Source organism: Herpailurus yagouaroundi, unplaced genomic scaffold (genome assembly GCF_014898765.1).
Source record: "Herpailurus yagouaroundi ecotype Mexico unplaced genomic scaffold, PumYag 67793, whole genome shotgun sequence".
In the NCBI taxonomy this organism is placed as follows: Eukaryota; Metazoa; Chordata; class Mammalia; order Carnivora; family Felidae; genus Herpailurus; species Herpailurus yagouaroundi.
Window position 1 is genome coordinate 1029971 of NW_024420586.1, and position 23666 is coordinate 1053636.

The 23666-nt window shown below is 39.8% G+C and overlaps 1 long non-coding RNA gene across 2 annotated transcripts in view; it reads left to right on the forward strand.

Moving 5' to 3' along the window:
* Nucleotides 1–23666, forward strand: part of LOC121025947 (uncharacterized) — a 103410-nt gene that overhangs the window by 12212 nt on the left and 67532 nt on the right. For both annotated transcript variants that reach the window (XR_005788204.1, XR_005788203.1), the window contains exon 2: nt 8542–8580. This is a non-coding gene — a long non-coding RNA (uncharacterized LOC121025947). The remainder of the gene's footprint in view (nt 1–8541; nt 8581–23666) is intronic.

Sequence of the window (23666 nt, forward strand, 5' to 3'; positions counted from 1 at the left end):
TTAATTTTCAATCCATTGCACGAGAGCAGAAACTAAACTCTTTTTGCTTTCCCTTTCCTCTTTTCCATCCTCCACAAGACTCCTTTTCTCCCTTTCTTTCTTTTTTTAGAAACATCCTCCATCAACATTTAGTTTGTCGATGATGACTTCTTGTATTGAACCGAATGAAGTAATTGGCAGGAAGGCATAAAAGATGAAAAAAGAGCACAGTTTAATTGTAGCAGTTTCCAAACTATGTTCCAAGCATGGGGTTTTTTTTTAAAGCCTTTTCAAGAGTTTGGTTTGAGAGCAACACTGGATTCAAGAGCATTCTGAAGCTGCAAGGGGAGTTATTAAAAACCGTTACTTGCAATTACTTTTCCAAGTGAGTCAGGATTTTCTCAGTGCTGTGTAATACAATGAAAAAAAACTTGGCTGCTGAGACTTATTTGTTGGCACCCATAATCCCCAATTTCAAAAATTTTCAAAAATCTCCTTTTTCTTTTTGATTGATGTCGTAAGTATAGGCTGCACATAATGCTCATCAAAGAATTTTATAATCTTACATGAATAAAAGGCAGTGTTGATCAGTTACACATAGTGAGGTTACATAAGATTTCATTCAGAGGAAAAATCATTCCATTGTCTATATTATCAGTGGTTTGAGCATTTTTCAGACAACTCTGGCCTGGGAAAATTAAGAGGGTTTCACATCCATAACTCAAACAGTGACAAACTCAGTGACCTTGAGAAAATCATTTAAAGATTTGGGGCTCCTGTTTCAATTTATGAAATGAGAGAAAATGGAATTGGTATATATAATATATATTTTTAAAAAGCCAGAGCACAAACAAAAATAACCTCTAGGAAGATTAAGAATCCCAGGAGATACTTGAATATTTTAAAAGCTTGGTGGAAATAAATGTCTAGTATGTGACAAATGTGGAGGAATAATGTTTGACTGTCTCAGAGTCCTCTCATGCGGGACACAGCACTCTCCTCATTATTGTAGCTAATGGCCTTGTTTACCATACTGCTAAGAAAAATAGAGGCCAGTATGAGCCAGTGTGGAAAATTCATGTATACCCAAGGTCACCATTACAAAGCATATTCTATTTCCATCCATGAGGACCTTGAAGTTGACTTTCACTAGATACTGAACATACATGGTGAGATTTTCACCTATCCCAGATCTGTAAATACGTTTTGTCTGTAGCATGTACTTTTCTCAGTAAAGTTCAGACTTCTCATGGGAGTTCCTGCTTGAGCAGTCTTGAACAGACAATAATAACCTTGTAAGCAGTCAGATACTTGGTCAGCCTGCTTTTCTTGCTCACTCAGCATTCTTGACTCAAATTCCTGCCTTCCACACATCACAAGTTAGTACATATCTAGAACTTACAGAAGCATTCTAGAGATGTCAAAACCTTAGATAATAAATTCTAGACTGCTGAGGGTGTTCTTGGTGGGCAGTACAATTTAGTGTCCAAGGCTCAGACTCCAGATTTTGAAAGACTGGAATATGAAGGCAGGCCCTGTCACTTGTTGCCTAGTTATCCTTGGACGAGAGAGGGGACCTCGGGTTCATCTGTGAGGTAGGAATAACAAAGTTCAAGGTTGAAAGTAAGATTGTAGCTAAGTAACTAAATTGAATAGCCCGAATAGTTGATTTGTTGAGTAGCAATATTTTTCAAGTGACCAATTAGCCCAATTTACCAAAAACATACTTCCTCCTATTGAATCAAAAGCTCACTGCATTTAACAATAAATGGGATGGCCTTAACAACTTTGAGAGAATTCTGTGAAGTTTTATTTGACTGGTTGTCAGTTTTTCTTCATAGGATTTTAAGGAATATGCAACTTGTTGCAAATGAAGACTGATACGGTGGTTTGATATTGCTGCAAATACATCTGATAATCAGAAAATTGTGATTTCCTTTGTTATACATTTCAGAAGTTCAACTGGGATTTTTTTTCCAGTAGATAGTGAATTCTTTTGGATTTCTGGAGTGCCATTTTCTCTTTTACTCCTCTTTTAGCATTTTCAGAATTTTTTTCATCAAAATTTCAAGCAGCAGATCAAGTTCTGTTTGGCCATTTGGAGAACCAGATGTCTGGCAAATCGATTTTCAGCACATTGGGCTGCTTCTATTAAGTTCAACAAATATTTCTTGAATGCCTATGATGTGCTGACCTTGGCTCTGGCTATAATGTGAGGACAAGACAGACAGGGTCCTGCTCTCTAATTTTCCATTCCATTGGAGGAGACCAACAATAAACAAAAGGTGATAACCACTAGGAGGAAAATAGAACCGGTTGTCCGGTGTAGACAGTGCTACAGTGCTACAGCAGGGGTTTGCTATCTTTGGTAAGGTGGTTAGACAAAACTTCTAGAAGGTGAAGTTGCTGTGCTCAGGAGATTGGCTCCGTTGGGATGGGTAGTCGTGAGCCACGGGGCAGGAAAAGTTTGGTGGGGTGATAGGAGAACCAAAAGCAGGGGCCAAAGATGATACTCACTTGCTTTGCTATTGTGGCTGAGGTCTTTGCAGACAAAATGCATATATCCTCTCATTGTGGAATGCTTGGTTTACCATATGACCCATTCATATAATGACTGGGTGTTTGTGGATGTGTTATTTTTCTCACTTCTGCCACATAAATGTTAAATATTGCCCATATTCAGGAACATAGCAGCACTATGGGAACAAAAGATATATGTAAAATCAAAACAATCAGTCAAGCTGGACAGTTTTGGCAAAAGGTTTCCAGAATACACTTTCATTGATATAGTTTTAAACTGCTGTAGCAGCGTTTTAGTGCCTGATTAATGGGCCCATTTACTTCAAAGCCTGCTTCAAACCATAACCTCTTTGAAAAAATATATATATTAAAGAGAACCTTCAGAAAAGCTCATCAGCATTATTTCATTTACAAACTTTTGCACTCATAGTCACTCTAACAGAAGTGCAGGGAACACTGATTATATAGGGATTTATATATGGCAAAAAGCCTTTTATTTCAGTGTAAAATACATGAATCTGGCCTACAGAATAAAATGAAAAATAACATAAACACATCATAAAGTCACTTTGAAAATACAGGTGGGGGATGACATGAAATCACGTCTGCCACTTGAGTAATGGAAAACTTGGCTTCCAAATAAGTCACAAAAAGGCTAAATAGTCACTTGGGGGGAATTTGTCTGATGAAGCATTAAGCCAACCCATCCTAGAGTAGGTCAATGAAGTGTTGGTACCATTTGGAGGCTTTGAAAGATTTTAACAGCACCGCTTGTGAACTTCATTTCAATGGGTTGAAAACCTGCCTGAGTGTCTATGTCACCTGGGAAGCTTGTGAAAACAGGGATTTCTGGGCCATATCAGATCTATGGGTCACAGTCTCCAAAGTAGGGACAATAAATACAAACACAAATACTTCGCAGGTGATTCCGATGCAGTCAGAAATGTTTATATTTCTTATATGTAGAAAGCATCATCATTGCATGTTAATAGACCAGATCAAATCCTTACAAGAAAATTCTGGAGTACTTTGCAAATTGTTTTTCTAGAAGGATGGCAAGGATCATCCTCACTACCTGAGCTGGTGGTGCATGGTGCAAGTGGTAAGAGAGAGGCCATATAGCAAGGGCTCTGAAGCCCCAGGCCCTACTTCAACAGAACAACTCCATTTGTATATCTTAAACTGTATTTTTAAAGATGTTCAGATATTCTGGTCTTGTACTCACTGACATTAAGGTAATATGTACTCAGACAAGTTTTGTAGAGCATAGATAGCAGCAGAAAAGCTGTGGGATGTTGTCACGTGAGGCCTGACATACTGATCTCAGGCTGGATTTGTATAATTTCATGAAAACACAAAGTGTTATGGGTTCTCATCCCCATATCATCGATGTTTTCCCTCTGGTTGCCCAAAGCCCTGCTCTCTGTTAGGAAGGTCTTATAATTAAACCAAGCTCTTAATGCAACAGTTGTCCACATGGATGGGTCCAAACTAAAATTCTTGTGATACAGGCATTATGTCATTCTTACTAGGCTGTCAATTGATGATGGACAGGCTGCTATTAATGGGAGACCCTTGCTGCTTGGTGACAAGCTGGATAATTGTAGCTCCTTTGTTCAGGAGTGAAGTGAGGGATTTCCCTGTGCTTTGTTAGATTGTTTTGGGGCCAGCTGAGCTTCCTTATAGCTCCCTCGTTCTGGCAATATTCTGACTTGAGCAGAGGCCATGATATTCCTGGCTCAGCACCTTCCTTTGTGGTACCTGAAGCCTAGTCCCCTCTTCTCTTCCAACCAACCTTATTCCTGGGCAATGTCCTTCTCTTGCTCTCTCTCCTTTGCCTGGGAAGCCCTTGTCTTGCCATTGGAATGAATAGTCTTGCCTTTCTTCCATTCTCTTACGATTAAGACATAAACTTTATATCTTGGTTCTTCAACATTGGTCTATTGATTTCCAAAATTCCTAGCTCTTGCTTATCATACACTTTGGATTTCAAGACAATGTCTCTGTCATGCATTTCAAAACCAAAAATCTGACTGTGTTGTGTGCCTTTGGCTGTGTCACATCTCCCCAAAGCCTCAGTGTCCATGGTACGTTTTTACTGGATGTGGGTGGGGAGTGATAATTAGGTAACAAAAATTCTTAGGATGAACAACATAGTGGTTTATTCATCAAAATAATATCCTATTGTTGTGATAGAGATGCAAGATTGAAGATGAAATGTTTGGAGAATGGTAGTAAATATCAGTTTTAATAGCCGGTACTACTACTACTACTACTACTACTAAAATTAGAAATAATGAGAGTACTCTCATGTGGAGGACTTAGAAATGAAGGGACCTTTTATGAAAAAAGCCCTGGATGGTTTGAAGGGTTAGGTCAGAGTCATTACACCAGGTTTTGGTGTCAAAATAATGAAGAAACCCATGCATGAAAAAAAAAAAAAGGTTGTAGGTTTACCCAGGAATTGGAATGAACTATTATTATTCATGTATCAACCACATGTACATATGGAATTATCTATGCAATATGTATATATTATGGACAGACAACATGATGGCTATTCTTAGCTATTGAGTTGTGGCTAGAGTAGGAGGAAAGATAAATCTTAATTTTGTTTTGTTTTTATTGTCTTATTTTCTTTACAGATAAATTGCCTTCCATAGGAAATCTGTTATTTAAGTTAAGCCTCATGCCATGGTCAGGGTTAATAGCCTAAAAAGTGTTTTGAGTGCTTGCCATGGAGTATAATTTTTTAACTTTTTTTTTAAAGTAGGTTCCACACGCAACGTGGGGCTTGAACTTATGACCCTGAGGTGAAGAGTTGCATGCTCTACTGAATGAGCCAGCCGGGCGTCCCACATTTTAAGTTCATTGCCATGTGATACCTTTTAATAGCTTGTCTGAGAGAAATGAAATCAGTAGAAGGATTATTTGAAAGATATACAATCCATTCATTTCTCTCAGTAATTCCCAATGAGGCTGCAATTGTCATTTGGTACATTAGGATTCTTTATATTTTCCTATGCATCATAGTATGCTAAAATCCCAGACCTTGCTCACTAAATGCCAGCAGTGCCCACCTCCCATCATTATAACAGCTAACAATTGCCCTCCCATAGTTTTTAACAAAATTTTTTTTATTTAAATATTTATAAAAATATTTATTTTTGAGAGAGACAGACAGACAAACAGAATGTGAGTGGGGCAGGGGCAGAAAGAGAGGGAGACACAGGCTCCAGGCTCTGAGCTGTCTGCACAGAGCCCGATGTGGGGCTCGAACTCACGAGATGTGAGATCATGACCTGAGCTGACATCAGTCATCAGTCCGTTAACCGACTGAGCCACCCAGGCCCCCCACCCTCCCATAATTTTAAAGACATACCACCCTTGGTCAGATACCATTGCTAGAGAATCTAAAATGTATCAGTTGATAATTCAGAGAACTGAGTACCCAAATTGATTAATATAGGCAACCTAATAGAATCCTAGCATGTAGTATAATTTAAAAAAAAATCTTATCCCTGGGAAATTTTGCACTTTTGCACTCATAAAAATGTTTTTATCACCACAATTAAACAATTAAACTGTGACCTTTCTGAGACAGAATTGGGAGATACTTTGTTCTCTGGTCTCAGCAGTAGTGCTTTCCTTAAGCAACTGGCTTATTTTATCCTTGTATTTTCTGTGAAACTTGAAATTGCATCCATTAGGAGAGGAGGGAAGATGGCGGCGTAGGAGGACGCTGGGCTCACCGCGCGTCCTGCTGATCACTTAGATTCCACCTACACCTGCCTAAATAACCCAGAAAACCGCCAGAGGGTTAGCAGAACGGAGTCGCCGGAGCCAAGCGCAGACAAGAGGCCCACGGAAGAGGGTAGGAAGGGCGGCGAGGCGGTGCGCGCTCCACAGACTGGCGGGAGGGAGCCGGGGCAGAGGGGCGGCTCGCCGGCCAAACAGAGCCCCCGAGTCTGGCTTGCAAAAAGCGGAGGGGCCTGACGGACTGTGTTCCGACAGCAAGCGCGACTTAGCGTCTGGGAGGTCAGAAGTTAACAGCTCTGCTCAGAAAGCGGGAAGGCTGGAGGACAAAGGGAAGGAGAGCTGCTGAGCCCCCTGACGACAGAGCTCAGTTTGGTGGGGAACAAAGGCGCTCGCCAGCGCCATCTCCCCCGCCCATCCCCCAGCCAAAATCCCAAAGAGAACCCGTTCCTGCCAGGGAACTTGCTCGCTCCGCGCAAACACCCAACTCTGCGTTTCTGCGGAGCCAAACCTCCGGCAGCGGATCTGACTCCCTGCTGCTGCCACAGGGCCCCTCCTGAAGTGGATCACCTAAGGAGAAGCAAGCTAAGCCTGCCCCTCCTGCCCCCGTGCACCTTGCCTACCCACCCCAGCTAAGATGCCAGATCCCCAGCATCACAAGCCTGGCAGTGTGCAAGTAGCCCAGACAGGCCACCCCACCCCACAGTGAATCCCGCCCCTAGGAGAGGGGAAGAGAAGGCACACACCAGTCTGACTGTGGCCCCAGCGGTGGGCTGGGGGCAGACATCAGGTCTGACTGCGGCTCCGCCCACCAACTCCAGTTATACACCACAGCACAGGGGAAGTGCCCTGCAGGTCCTCACCACGCCAGGGACTATCCAAAATGACCAAGCGGAAGAATTCCCCTCAGAAGAATCTCCAGGAAATAACAACAGCTAATGAGCTGATCAAAAAGGATTTAAATAATACAACAGAAAGTGAATTTAGAATAATAATCATAAAATTAATCGCTGGGCTTGAAAACAGTATAGCTGACAGCAGAGAATCTCTTGCTACAGAGATCAAGGGACTAAGGAACAGTCACGAGGAGCTGAAAAACGCTTTAAACGAAATGCATAACAAAATGGAAACCACCACGGCTCGGATTGAAGAGGCAGAGGAGAGAATAGGTGAACTAGAAGATAACGTTATGGAAAAAGAGGAAGCGGAGAAAAAGAGAGATAAAAAAATCCAGGAGTATGAGGGGAAAATTAGAGAACTAAGTGATACACTAAAAAGAAATAATATACGCATAATTGGTATCCCAGAGGAGGAAGAGAGAGGGAAAGGTGCTGAAGGGGTACTTGAAGAAATAATAGCTGAGAACTTCCCTGAACTGGGGAAGGAAAAAGGCATTGAAATCCAAGAGGCACAGAGAACTCCCTTCAGACGTAACTTGAATCGATCTTCTGCACGACATATCATAGTGAAACTGGCAAAATACAAGGATAAAGAGAAAATTCTGAAAGCAGCAAGGGGTAAACGTGCCCTCACATATAAAGGGAGACCTGTAAGACTCATGACTGATCTCTCTTTTGAAACTTGGCAGGCCAGAAAGAATTGGCACGAGATTTTCAGTGTGATAGACAGAAAAAATATGCAGCCGAGAATCCTTTATCCAGCAAGTCTGTCATTTAGAACAGAAGGAGAGATAAATGTCTTCCCAAACAAACAAAAACTGAAGGAATTTGTCACCACTAAACCAGCCCTACGAGAGATCCTAAGGGGGACCCTGTGAGACAAAGTACCAGAGACATCACTACAAGCATAAAACATACAGACATCACAATGACTCTAAACCCATATCTTTCTATACTAACACTGAATGTAAATGGATTAAATGCGCCAACCAAAAGACATAGGATATCAGAATGGATAAAAAAACAAGACCCATCTATTTGCTGTCTACAAGAGACTCATTTTAGACCTGAGGACACCTTTAGATTGAGAGTGAGGGGATGGAGAACTATTTATCATGCTACTGGAAGCCAAAAGAAAGCTGGAGTAGCCATACTTAGACAAACTAGACTTTAAATTAAAGGCTGTAACAAGAGATGAAGAAGGACATTATATAATAGTGACAGGGTCTATCCATCAGGAAGAGCTAACAATTATAAATGTCTATGCGCCGAATACCGTGTCCCAACCTTATTTGTGGCTTCCTAGTAGTGACTATTAGTGATGATGTGTGTCCTTTGGCTCATATTTTTCTTGTCTTTGATGGGTTCTTATTTTGCTACATTACAGGAATTCTTGTAAATGGCTCGAAGTCTTCTTTGGATCAAGGTAAGATAAAAATATGTACATATATTCAGGTGTATACGGAAACTGTATGGTGTGTGAAACTTGAGGGGTATAAATTGAAGTGTATTGGTGACAGTTGAATAGTTTTGCATTCTAATCATTAACACCCATTGAAAATCAAGGTAAAACTTGATAGTAGAACAGCTAACATAAGGGGTGTGTAGGCGGCGCAGTTGGTTAAACATCTGACTCTTGATTTCAGCTCAGGTCAGAATCTCACTTCATGAGTTCAAGCCCCACATCTGGCTCTCTGTTGACATTGTGTAGCCTTTTTGGGATTCTCTCTCTCCCCCTTTCTCTGCCCCTCCCCCACTCAATCTCTCTCTCTCTCTCTCTCTCTCTCTCTCTCAAAATAAATAAACTTAAAAGAACAGCTAATTTAAGGAGTTTAATTACTATAATGGCACAGTTGTTTACTTTGCTAATTGCCATGTGTTGGCACATAATACTCATACATTAAAAAGAGTATAAGTTCATGCTTAGTAGGAATCTTGTCAACTCTTTTGCCTCCTGTATCTAATTTTTTTAGCAGAGGCACAAACCTAAAATGTAAGATACTTTATACTATAGCATGTATTTGGTAATAAGGCTACTATAGTGTTCTTACAAATTACAGATTATGTTCATATAAAATGAAGTGTTGGGCTAATTAATTTTTAATCACTTAGAGTTCTAAAATTTCAACAACTAAAAAGATAGATGAAATTTCCCTTGGAGGTATTGGTAAACAGTATTTCTATTTAAGACGTGGGAATGTTTGTAGGAAGAAGCACCTGGATAGAGAGATGTAAACAATTCTGCCTCATATTGGAAGACACTGAGCACAGTAAGTTTCACTAACTTAATCATGATTGGCATGGAGCGCAGAACGCATGAATAAAGTTGAGAATATAAAGACTTCAGCAATAATACAAGATGCTTGTGTGCTTAAATTAAATGTTCTTGAAGGTCAGAATGCTTTTATTTGCAAAGATCTCTGTATTTTAGGAAGCAGAATGTTCAGTATTGATTCGAAAATATAATGGTTGGAATTCTATTTAAGGTCACTGAATAATAAATATAACTAAGCCCCCAAACTTCCTTTATAACCCAGGAAGCTAGATGCTCAGAAACAGAGGAAAGCACAAACCAGAAAATATTGGAGCTAGAAATTCAGGCAAAGCTTTGACCTGAAGGTAGGATGTGTGTGTGTGTGTGTGTGTGTGTGTGTGTGTGTGTGTGTGTATGCATGTGTAAGCATGTGTGTGTACATGCACATGTTTTCTCTCATTGTCCCTCCATCTGACATTGAAATAGTGTCTTGAATTTGGACAGAAAGAACATGTCTGAAAAATACAGCTTTGAAAATCCAAATTACAAGTTATAGCCTGTTGTTAGGATGTTAGACTAGACGGTGGCAGAGGGACAAGGGAAACAATTCACGATGAAATTCTGAAATAAAAAGACGTGCTGCCAAGAGAGAATTCACTGAGCTGTTAGCCCTGTTTTCTTCCCTAATAAAATGATTTTTGAGACTGTTCAGCCAGAAAGGTAAACCATTCTCACAATTTAGAAGTGCCAGTCATCTATAAAGCCATAAGGCAAGACTGAAAGAAATTTGTGATGAAGAATAGGATTCTCACTTAAAAGTCAGAAGAAGATAAGAGAAAGACAATGGAGCCTCTATAGCAAGTCAATTATTTAGAGGTTTGGCTTCAGTTCCTGGATTTTCCCTCTCCTGAAGCTTCTCCTCTCTCTTCCTGACTTGGGCCTGCCTTTTAACCATTACACAGCCTCTAAGGATCCGCCATGGAGAGGAAAGGAAGAATGGTGCTAACTGAACCTGGGTTGGAAAGTGGCTGGCCCCAAGCAGTACAATTCAAAGGTAGAACAAAATAGTCAGGTTTTGCCTTTTTTCTTGGTCAATTTTTCAAAGCCAGATAATGTTCATTGGATCATCTGTCAATCTAGTGACTACATCTTCAGCACGTGGGTGTGAAGGTGTGGTGATGCAGCTAGTCTGGGGTGTCTACAAGTTGACTTACTCTCTTAGAAGCTGCTTTGCCAGTTGTCGCCTATTGATGTGTGGCTGATGGACAAATTGCTCAGTTGGACAAATGTATTTGTGACCTGGACATTATACTGGGAGATGAGGAGATATCCTACTGCCTGTGTCGCTTACCCTGAAAAATATTTTGGCACGCTTTATTAATTTTAACCTAATAATGATCATTTTAAAGGTAAAGTTTCTATTTTAGAGCAGTTTTAGATTTACAGAATTACTGCAAAGATAGTACAGAGAGCTCTCACATACCTCGTGTCCAGTGTCACCCACTGACCTCTTACATTAATAATATGGTACATTTGTCAATTAATAAACCAGTATTGATAGATGATTGTAAACTAAACTCTGTAATTTATTCAAATTTCCTCAGTTTTTCCCTAATGTCCATTTTATGTTCTGAGATCCTTTCCAGGATACTACATTGCATTTAGTCTTCATGTCTCCTTAGGCACCTCTAGGTTGTCACAGTTTGTCAGACTTCCTTTATTTTTGATGACCTTGGCACTTTTGAGGTTTACCGGTCAGATTTTTGGAGAATGTCCCTCATTGGGTGTTTGTGTGATGTTTTCCTCATGATTATACTGGAGAATCTGTTTTTCTGGAAGGAAGATTACAGAGGTGAAGTGCCATTCTCATCACATTGTATTGTGGGTCCATACTATGAATGTGACTTCCTACTGTTGATGTTGACCTTGATCACCTGGCTGAGGTAGCGTTTGTCAGATTTCTCCACTGTCATTACTCTTTTTTTCCCCACTCCCTTTCCACACTGTCCTCTTGGGAAGAAAATCACTAGGCATAACACATACTTAAAACATGAATTTATGCTCCACTTCCTTAAGGGCAGAGTATCTACATAAATCAGTTAGAACTTTTCTTGGGAGATTTCTTTATTATTCCCCATTTATTCACTCATTTGTTTTTATCAGTGTAGATTCGTAGCTCTGTGTATTACACTGCAGGTTATAATCTAATACAACTTTCTTTTGTTGGTCAGATTGTTCCACATCTTTTCGTTGGCTCTTGCATCCCTTTCACATACCTCCATCTTGATCGGGAGTTTTCATTTTTGTTTTCTCAAGAGGTGCTCTAGGCCCACGTGGTGGATTACATTGATTGATTTTTTTTGAATATTGAACCAGCCTTGCACACCTGGAATAAATCCCATTTGATTGAAGTGGATAGTTTTTTTTGGATTTGCCAATATTTTCTTGAGGATTTTCACATGTATGTTCATGAGAGATACTGGTCTGCGGTTTTCTTTTTTGTTTTGTCATCTTGTTTTGGTATTAGGAAAATGATGACCTCATAGAATGAAGAAGTGTTCCCTCTGCCTTCTGGGAGAGGTTGGGAAGTATGGATAACACTTCTTCCTTAAGTGTTGGGTAGAATTTACCAGTGACATAATTTGAACCTGGTGATTTCTTTTTTGCAAGGTTATTTTAGTTATTCACTTTCTTTAATAATTTCAATAGCCCTATATCTACTTCTCCTCGAATGGGTTTTGGTAGTTTGTATGTCTCAAGGAATTGGTCCATTTCCTCTAAATCATCAGACTTGTGGACATCGAGTTGTTCACAGTATTACTATATTATCCTTTTATGTCCATGGAATAGTAGAGATGACCTCCCTTTCATTCCCAATATGGGTAAGTTGTGTCTTCTTTCTTTTTTCTTGGTTAGCTTGGCTAGGAGTTTATCAATCTTTCTCACTTTTTTTTTTCTAAGACAAAAAATCAATTTTTGGTTTTGTTGTTTTTTTTTTCTATTCTTATTTTCTGTTTCATTGATTTCTGCTCTAGTTTCTATTCTTCTGCTGTAAGCTTAAATTGTTCTTACTTCTCTAGTTTCCTAAGGTAGGAGTTTAGGTTATTGATTTTTTTAATCTCTTTTCTGATACATGCATTAAATGCTATAAATTTACTTCTAAACATTGATTTTGCTACATCTCTTAAATTTTCCTAAGTTGTATTTGCATTTTTATTTCGTTCAAAATATTTTGAAATTTCTCTTGAAATTCTACTGTAACTTACATAGTATTTAGAACTTGGTTCTAAATATGTGGGGATTTTTCCAGGTGTATTTCAGTCACGATTTCTAGTTTAATTTCACTGTGGTCTGAGAACATACTTTGTGTGAGTTTTCTTTTAAATTTGGTAGGGTATATTTTGTGGCCCAGAACGTGGTTTACCTTGGTGAACATTGCATGCAAACTTGAGAAGAAAGTGTGTTCTGCTGTTGGATGGAGTTTTCCACAGATGTGAATTAGATTATGTTGATGGACAGTACTATTCAGGTCAACTGATTTCCTGCCTGCTTGATCTGGCAATTATTGGGGTAGGTGGGGCTGGAGTCCCCAGCTATAGTAATGGATTTCTCATTTTATTCTTTCAGTTCCATCATTTTTGCCTCCTGGATTTTGATGTTTTATTTTTGGGTACATACATGTTTAGAAATGTTATGTCTTCTTAGGGGATTGATGCCTTTATTAGTATGTAGTGCCTCTTTTTATCTCTGATATTTTTCCTTGTTCTGAAATCTGCTTGGTCTGAAATTAATAAAGCTACTCCAGTGAACTGTTTTTTTGATGAGCAGTAGCATATCTTTCTCTATCCCTTTACTTGCAACCTATCAAGAGTCTTTTTTTTCATTAGTGTTTTTTTTTAATATTCATTTTTGAGAGACAGAGACATTGAAAGTGAGAGAGACAGAGAGAGAGGGAGACACAGAATCTGAAGCAGGCTTCAGGCTCTGAGCTGTCATCACAGAGCCCGATGTGGGGCTTGAACCCATGAACCGTGAGATCATGACCTGAGCTGAAGTCAGACACTGAACCAACTGAGCCACCCAGGTGCCCCTCTTTAGTAGTTTTCTTGTAGACAATATATAATTGGGTCTTGTTTGGTGGGCAGTATGACAATTGCTTTCTTTTAATGGCTTGCTGAGATCATTCATATTTAAAGTAGTTATTAGTACATGTGGGTTTGTATCAACTACATTTATAACTTTTTTGCTTATTACCAGAGGCTTCTTTTTCTGCCTTCTCTGTTTTTGTTTGTTTGTTTGTTTGTTTGTTTGTTTGTTTGTTTTGAGAAAGGGTGCAAGTGAGCCAGGGGCAGAGGGAAAGGGAGAGAGAGAGAGAAGCGGGGCTTGAGCTCACCCAAAGTGAGGCTTGAGCTCACAAACTGTGAGATCATGACCTGAGCGGAAGTCAGATGTTTATTCGACTGAGCCACACAGGCGCCCTCGCTTTCTCTGGTTTTAGTTGAGTGTTTTATGTTATACATACAGCCTTTTCTCTTCTTTTAGTGTAGCAATTATACTTGTTTAAAAAAGCTTTGCCTTGGTTGCGCTAAAGTTTAAAATGTACATTTTATTTTATTTTATTTTTCAACGTTTGTTTATTTTTGGGACAGAGAGAGACAGAGCATGAACGGGGGAGGGGCAGAGAGAGAGGGAGACACAGAATTGGAAACAGGCTCCAGCCTCTGAGCCATCAGCCCAGAGCCTGACGCGGGGCTCGAACTCCCGGACCGCGAGATCATGACCTGGCTGAAGTCGGACGCTTAACCGACTGCGCCACCCAGGTGCCCCTAAAATGTGCATTTTAGACTAATACATGTCCAACTTTAAAATTTTTTTTTTCAACGTTTATTTATTTTTGGGACAGAGAGAGACAGAGCATGAACGGGGAAGGGGCAGAGAGAGAGGGAGACACAGAATCGGAAACAGGCTCCAGGCTCTGAGCCATCAGCCCAGAGCCTGACGTGGGGCTCGAACTCACGGACCGCGAGATCGTGACCTGGCTGAAGTCGGACGCTTAACCGACTGCGCCACCCAGGCGCCCCTACATGTCCAACTTTAAATAACACTATTGCATTTCCTGTGTAATGTGAGTACCTAATGACAGTGCACTCCCAGTTCCTCCATCCTGTCCCTTAGGACATTGTTTGTCCATATGGTATAATGACACAATACGTTATTAGTATTACTTTGAACAGTTAGGTTATAGATCAATGAAGTAAAAGAAAAATAAAATATTTTCCTTTTGCTTCATTTATTTCTTTGCTGATACTCTCTCCCTTTCTTTATGTAGAGACAAGCTTCTAACTTAAAAGATTTTCTTTAGGCAAAAGGAAAATTATGTAACTGTTCTTGCAGTAGAGGTCTGCTAGTGATGAATTATCTTGCTATCAAGAAAGACTATTTGTCCTTCATATTTGAAGGATAATTTTGCTTGATAGCGATACCAGGTTGGTGTTTGTTTTCTCTCAACTATTTAAATATTTCACTTTATCCTCTTCTTAGCATGGTTTCTGATAAGTCAGATATAGTTTATATTTTTGTTCTTCTACAGGTAAATGTTTTTTTATTCTTAGGATTCTTTGTGGATTTTCTCTTTGTCTTTGGGTTTCTGCAGTTGGAATATGATATGCCTAGGGGTGTGTGTGTGTGTGTGTGTGTGTGTGTGTGCGCGTGCGCGCGCACGCATGTTTTGGTATTTATACCAAATATATGCATATATTTGGTAGTTATCTTGCTTGGCATTCTCTGAGCTCCTTGGATGTGGTTTGTTGTTACCATTAATTTTAGATAGTTCTCAGCCATTATTATTTCAAAAATTTCTTCTGTTCTCTTTTCCTTTTGGTATTCTAATTATACACATGTTTTATCTTTGGAAATCATCCCCGTTTCTTGGATGTTTTCTTCTGTTTTTTTTTTTTTAATTTTCTCTTTGCATTTCAATTTGGGAAATTTGTAATGACTTCTCTTCAAGCTCACAGATACCCCAGTGATACTGAGTCTGCTCCTGAGTCCATTGAAGGACTTCTTCATTTCTGTTGCAGTGGTTTTGATTTTCAGCATTTCCCATTCTCTTTCCAAATCTATTAGTCTTCTCTTCTTGCATGTTGTCTGTTCTTTTCTTTAGAGTTCTTACCATCATTAGAGTTATTCTAAATACCCTGTTGTGTAAGTCCAACATTTGTGTCACACCTGATCTGGTTCTGATGCTTATTTTGTCTCTTCAGACTGTTTTTCTTGCTTTCTGGCATGGCTTGTATTTTTTTTATTCAAAAGTTAGATTTATTGTGTTGGGTAATAGGAACTAAGGTAAAAAGGCCTCTAAGTGTGAGGGTTTGTGTTCATCAGTCTAGGAGTTGGGCTTTGTTTTATGTTTGTTGTAGCTCTAGGCATCAGAGGCTTCAGATTCCTCTGGTGTCTTGGGTTTTGTCTCTCCTTTTGACTTTGAACTTCCCTAAGGACTCCTCCTCAGCAAGGATCTGTGTCTTTCAGGTCTTTGAGCTGTAATCTGCTAGTCTACTGGAGTCCTGCTGGTGGGGTGCTGAGGTGTGGAGGAGGTGAAGCATTCTATAATCTTCACTTAAATCTGGTCTTCTAGTGGATGGGACTCTGCCCTGTGATCATCACATATATTTCTTCTTGTATTGCTTTCCCCTCTCCCAATTAGGTGAGGTAGGAATGTTAGATGGTTCTCTAGTGAGATGATCTCTGGGACAAGGCTCTGGTAAAATTTTTGCTTCCGAAGACTAGGCCTCTATTATGGCGAAGACTCTGGACATGGTTTACCAAGATTGCTCTACTGCTCTCCCTACTTGGGTCATAAGGGGATCGTTCTGGGCTCTTGACCATGAGAACCCAGTGGGGACTCTGGAGATAAATCCCATGAAAATACGGAGACCCTCCTAAGATGGTAGTTTTCAGGAGTTTGTCAATCTTGGGCTAGTCCACACTTGAACAATATCTAGATGTTCCAACTGGTTTATGGCTCCAGTGGCTTCCGTTTCAGATAAGCAGGTTGTGGCCATGACTCTCGATTTGCCTGTCTCTCCAGGTTTCAGAGTGGTGATTTTCTTTGAAAACTTGCTTCTCTGATCAGCCTCAGACAACTTACTGGTTTTTAGTTTGTCCAGCCTTTTCTTGTTGTAAGGATGAGAGTTCTAAGCTCTTTATTTATTAAAAAAAATTTTTTTTAACATTTATTCATTTTTGAGAGATAGAGAGAGACAGAGCATGAGCAGGGAAGGGGCAGAGAGAGAGGGAGACACAGAATCCGAAGCAGGTTCCAGGCTCTGAGCTGTCAGCACACAGCCCAACGCGGGGCTTAAAATCACAAACTGCGAGATCATGACCTGAGCTGAGGTCAGCCGCTTAACCAACTTAGCCACCCAGGCGCCCCTTGAGTTCTAAGCTCTTTAAATGCCAGAGCTGAAATGTGAATCGTAATGATTGTTTTTGAGAACATTACCACAAATCTTAACACCTCAGAAAGATAAGTACTATTTTCCTTATTTTTCAGATAAACAAACCAATTTTATAGATACACAAAACCTTAGTGAGGTTAAGTTTTATGTCCAAGACCATTTGTCTGCAGGTCTAAATGGTTCTAAAATCTATATACCTTAGTTTCTTGGAAAATAGCTAATAAAGTATCAATTTTTATGTAGGTGAATGTTTATATATTGAAATGTTTCATGTTTTAACATTTTTGTTTACATTTTGGGGACCTCAGTAATAGGGGATTGAGTAATAGTACAGGGTAAGTTATTATCACTGATTTAGGCAGTTCATTTATCAGTTTATTCATTTTCCCCCATTCCACTCCCTCATTCCCTTCTCCCCTGAACCCCACCAGGGGCAACTAACTGTTGAAAAATGGTTCATACGTATCTTGTTATTCAAGTATGCTCTTGTAAAATATCTTGTATTATATCCCTCTATTTTTATTTTATATATTTGCTATTTTCTTGTATATTTTATTCAGTTTCTTTTATTCTTGGCACTGTCTTTTTAAAATACATCCATATTGATCTGCTTGGTTTGTTGAAACTATAGTACTCCAGCTTTATTATTTTTATAGAAAGCTTACATGCTCATTGTAGACGTGAAAATAGGGAAGTAATGATCACTGGGAATTACATCCTCAGGTAACCAGAGTTACCATTTTGGATCCTGTGAGGTCTCTTTGCACATATATAGAAATGCATTATATGTGTTCAATTTTACTTAAATAGGACCACCCTGCGCATGTGATTTTACGATTGCTCCCTCTCATTCATCTCTATTTCACGGATACTGTTTCACAACAAATACAGATCCATAGCGTGGCTTTTAATGACCACCCAGTAGTCCATTGTATGGGTGCACTATGCGTAAACAGTTCCCTCTTTTATGGGTATTTTACTTGCATTTTTTGTTTCTTATAAACACTGCCTCAGTAAACAGCTTTCTGCAGACATCTCCCTTTTGTCCAGTGATCTCTTCAAAGTCAAGACTTTCTGTCCTCTGCATGGGTGGGGCCGGGTTTTATGTCACCCACAAAATTCATGCCTTGTCTGCTAGTTTCTTACCCAAAGAGTAATGTGACTTGAGCTGTTAAATTCAGTGATTTTATAAGTTTATGGACAGTGGCCGTAGGGGAAGAAGTCGCAAAAGAGACCATTTTATCAGCTCTGCTCTAGTAAGTGGGACCCGCGGAAAGACCGCTGTATGCACACACATGAATCTGTGGTCTTCTGTGGCATGGCCTAGCGGAGTCTTTGCTTTCTGCTGCAGGCTGTCTTCCGGGTCACAGCCCTGCCGCAGGTTGTCAGGGTGCCTGCATCCCCACCAGGCTCCCTAGTGTTCTAATGCCCATGAGACACCACCCCCATGTCTCTCTTCTACTTTGTGTCAGAATAAATATAAATAAACAAGCTGTCAAAATTAGTAGTTGTTATATAATTTGATTAAAATTATAGTTGAACACTAACTTTTGATGGAGTCAGATTCCCTTTGAAATGTTGTTCTTAACACCGAATATACCAAAATTATTTAGAGGAATGTTATTCTCCTAGTATTTACAACTCAGAAAGATGTATGCCAAGAAACCTCTTGGGTATATCTGCTTTCCCCAAGATATTTTGGGCCAAGACTTGAAAACTCAGGAAATTTAGACACATATGTTTGGGTACTTATTCTTAAATAAACCAAATGTTTCCTTGTTTCAATTTTCAGTATGTTTGTTTCTTATTCATAGTTTGTGGAACTCTAATTCAGAGTTCTGATTGATGAAACTTTCTGGGTTCTAGTTTGCTTTTTTGAGGTGATGGGGGACAAAACTTTAGTAGGAAAAAAATCACTTTTTTAAACGATGATGGAGGTGAGCATGGAATATTAAAATACTTAGAGACAAACAAACTTAAAGATGAAATTTTAGCATCACAAGCAGTTTAAAAAGACCTAATTGCCTGTAACTGACATGCCAGTGAGAAAAACACATTTGTTATGGTGATTGGTTATAAGCTATTATGAGCCACTTTGACTTACTATATTACATAGAAATAATTATGCTTCAACTTTAAAAATGGTGAAATACTTTAATGTTTTTACTATTCTAGAATTAAAAAACCATTGAAAGACTGCTGGCTTTGAGGTTAATTGTCATGGTTTATTTTTCCCCTGGACCCATGTGATGCACTTGTGTTTATGATGTCATGGGGATCAAACTGGACCAGAAAACTTTCCCCCTTCCCCAGTTTTAGGAAGATGTAAGTGACATACAATATTGTATAAGTTGACAGCTTACAACATAACTCACTATGTGTATATACTACAAGGTGATGACCACAATAAGCTAACATCTATCACCACACATAGTTACAAACTGGTTTTGTTGCTTGTGATGAGAACTTTGATGATATGTTCTCTTAGCAACATCCTTTCTCCTTCTCTTTGGTGATCACTCTAGTTTCCACTTGTGATCTGGCCTGTGCTGAGGTCTTTTGCTCTCACCATGGCCTACACTTGTGTTCAGCTCAAAGATAACTTGAACTAATTTAGCCCCAAGAGAAAGGAGATTTTTCCCTTCTAGTGGGAAGATTCTTCAGTCCGAGGAACATAACATAAATTCTAAATGATGATTTTTTTTTTTAACCACCAACAGTTCGTTTGTCCCAGTAGTTTTCCTCTGTCAAGCACCTTCTACCAATTGGCTCTGGGACTGCACCACCATGGCTGTGCATGTGTCAGAGCTTTGTCACAACATCATCCACATGACTTCTGCTCTCCCTTCTTCAGGGCCAGTTCCTTGCCTTCCTGCTGGAGAGCTACTGGGGTATCCTGGCAGTTGGCTGACAGTCCTTAAGTCCCCTTTATGGTAATTTCCAGGAGGCTAAAATTCTCTAGAACCTTGGGCAAGTTAGCCTCTCTGTGCGTCAGTCTCCTAGTTTGTAAAGTGGGGATGATAAGCGTTCACCTCAAAAGGTTGCTCTTGGGGATCAAACAAGTTAATATTTATGAAGTGCTTGGAGCAGTGTCCTAGCCATAGGAAGGGGTCTATGAAGGGTTAAGGATAAATAATAACCTCACAGTTCTGAGAGCTCAGAGTGATCAGAACCAGAATCCTGTTCTGCAACCCACTGAGACCCTGATTACTTGAGCAATTAGAAATGTTACTGTGAAATGTCCCTATTTTGGAACACTGATTTATTCATAAATGAGGGTCTTTTAAATGGAGATATAAAAAGGACTATGCACTAAAACTGAGAATATGTGAACACAATATATTTTATTCTTTGTAAATCAGGGCCACTTGATTTTTAAGATAAAACTATTTTAAAATTATTTATTGCTGTGTTTCTATGAGTCCTGAAGCTCTCATGGGCTAGAAAATAGTTTCGTTCATGCCCACACATACCCACAAATACATAGTTGTTCCTCTTAGAGAACATTTTCTCCAGCTCCCCATGTGCTATTTTGTATTTTCCTGTTTTTCAATCATTAGTGCAACAAATAATCTGATATAAGAAACATGCTGTGCTCATAAAATAACCTCAAATTCCCAACAAACCACTGTGATGGTCTTATTTTATTTAGAACAGAGATGCAGAGGATGAAAAAAATAAACTGCTTTGCTTATCATGACTATAAGCAAATCAACTAGGATGGCAAATTAGCACACTTGCATTAATGGGTACCGCCCCCCCCCTTTCCCGCATCTGTTAGCAACGTACATGTACAGGTGTGCTCTATTAGTTCCCGATCACTGATGTAAACAATTACCACCATCTTAGTGGCTTAAACACGAATTTATTATTTGTCAGTTCTGGCGACTAGAAGTCTGAAATGAGTCGGCAGGGCTGCATTGCTTGCTGAGGGCTCTGCCACAGAGTGTGCTCGGTGCCTTTTTCAGCTTCTAGAGGCTGGCTGCTCTCCTCGCCTCATGGCTACTCCTTCCATCTTCAAAGCCTGTAGTGTTACATCTTCAAATCTTTTTCTTTCTGACTCTCCTGCCTTCCTCTTTGCTTTATGAGGACCGTTGTGATTACATTGGCCCACCCAGATGATCCAGGATAATGTTCCATCTAGGTCCTTGAACTTCATCACACCTGCAAAATCTCTTTTGCCATGTAGTCATTACATGGCAGAGTAACATATTCACAAGTTCCAGGCATTAGGACATGGGCATCTTTTGTGGGGGTGGGGGGACACCACTGTGCCTTGTACCTACTACAGATGCCCTCCTGAATAAGACCTTCAATGCAGTCCAGGCATTTAACCGTCCCCACCTTATTTTTATGACTTTGCAAGTGGTAACTATGGTTAAATTCTGACAAGTTGTTCTCATTTCCTTTCCCTTTCCCCACAAGCCTTTGTACACATTTAAACAAGCCCCATAGCTTTCAGTTTCTTCTTAAATGCTGAAAACACCCTGGAGTTTTGTGAGAAAAGATTTAATGAGAAAGACACCCCCACACTGTGTCTTTAACAGCTACACGAAGCAAGCAAAAGTCAAAGATGAAAGTACATGAGCAAAGAAATCTATGACACCCAGTAATGACATGGGTCTTTGAAGCCATGTGAGAAAATAGATAGGATTTGGTTCTTAGGACTTTTGCTGGGGGAAAAGTTAGGAATGTGGGCACCGGAATTAGCAAATTGAAAGAGGGGCAAGAGAGGCCTTAGAGGCAAGAACAGAGGCTCCCTGGGCACTGCATTCTCAGTGCTGGGCACAAGCCTGACACATCAGAGGCAATTACAAAGCGATTAGTTAATAAAGGACTTGTTGAAAGTATCCAAGGAAGAGCTTAGGCCTTGGGAAGGATCTGGACTGTGAAATACAGCCTGAAAAAAAAAAAAGATGAGTTTAATATCCTCAGGAAGGAGTGAACCACCACATTCAGCTTTGCTTCTAACTGCTGACTCACACAGCCATTCTTCATTGATTCCTTCTCTCTTGATGTAAAAGAAATTAACCCCCTGGTATCCTTCTCCTTTGTCCTTCCTTGAAAAATGAAATAGCAGAACTGTTTCTCTCTTTATTTTGCTCACTCATTACTACTGTTTAAAGCACGATTTTCAAATTCATTTCCAGCTAAGTGGATTGATTTTTTTTTTTTTATTACTCGTGCTGAACAGTTGACAGGAATGATTTATTGCATCTCTGGGATTTCGGCAGCTCCTATGACTCATGGTTTAATTCACAGTTTCCTTAATGGCCTCGGTGTCTGTGGCGTTTGCTCTGAGAGCTCCTGTAAAGGGCTGGCCTTGCGCTCTGACCCTCGTTTTCCTTTTTCTCGGCTCTGTGACCGTGATGACTATAAGAAGAGAAAACCTTTCTAAACAGAGGAGACCTGCCGCCTTCTCCCTTTCTAGAAACTGCAGCTGTTGTGGCTCTATTCTACCAGCTTGAGTCTGGTCAGCTAGAAAGGAGGCCTGGATGGAGCTGAGCGAGGATGGTAAAACGTGGAGATCTTGGGGAGATGGCCTATATTCCATACTTCCTAATAACGACAACAAAAATAGCATCCTCCTTGCCAGCCACATAGCACGTGTTAGTCCAGGCACTGGCAAACTACAGCCTGCGGGCTAAATTTGGCCCATTACCTATTTTTGTGAATAATGTATTGTTGGAACACAGCTCTGCCCATTCATTTACCTAATGTGTATGCCTCCTTTTTATGCTGCATCAGCAGAGCTGAATGTTTGCATAGCAACTCTATGAGCTATAGAAACAAAATTCTAGGCCACTTTCAGAAGATGTTTGCTGATGCTGTCTTGGTCCACTTAATTTTCATGATATGAAGTAGATTTTGGTAGTCCCAACACCATTTCACGGAAGAGGAACCTGAGGCTCTGAGACCATAGGTAACATGCTTAAGGTCTTGCAGCTACTAGGACATGGAGAGACAGAATTAGAGCTCAGGAAGTCTATGACACACTGTCTTCAAGAGCTACTCAGAGAAGGCAGTAATTGCTAAGCCTGTCACATTAACATGTCCTATTTCTTTCCATCCTCACTAAGTTTTGCTTAGTGAAATCTTTCCAGGTTATATGATTGTCAATTGCCTAATGGCTTTATGGAGCTTAGATTTTTGTTTATTTTTTATTTTTAAATTCACATCCAAGTTCGTTAGCATATAGTGCTATGATGATTTCAGGAGTAGTTTCCAGGGATTCATCCCCTATGTATAACGCCCAGTGCACATCCCAACAAGTGTCCTCTCTAATGCCCCTTACCGATTTAGCCCCTCCCCCCCCCCCACAACCCTTCCAGCAACCCTGTGTTTCTTCTCTTTATTTAATAATCTCTTATGTTTTGTCCCCCTCCTTGTTTTTATTACTTTTGCTTTCCTTCCCTATATTCGTGTTTTGTATATTAATTTCCTCATATGAGTGAAGTTGTATATTTGTCTTTCTCTAATTTTGCTTAGTATAATACCCCCTAGTTCCATCCACGTTGCACATGGCAAGATTTCATTGTTTTTGATTGCCACGTAATACTCCATTGTATGTGTGTGTGTGTGTGTGTGTGTCACTGTATGTACGTATGTATGTATATATACCGTATATATACATACATACATACATACATACACACATACACACCACTTCTTTATCTCTTCATCCGTTGATGGACATTTAGGATCTTTCCATACTTGGGCTATTGTTAATATTGCTGCTATAAACATTGGGGGTGCATGTTCCCCTTTGAAACAGCACACCTTGGATAAATACCTAGTAGT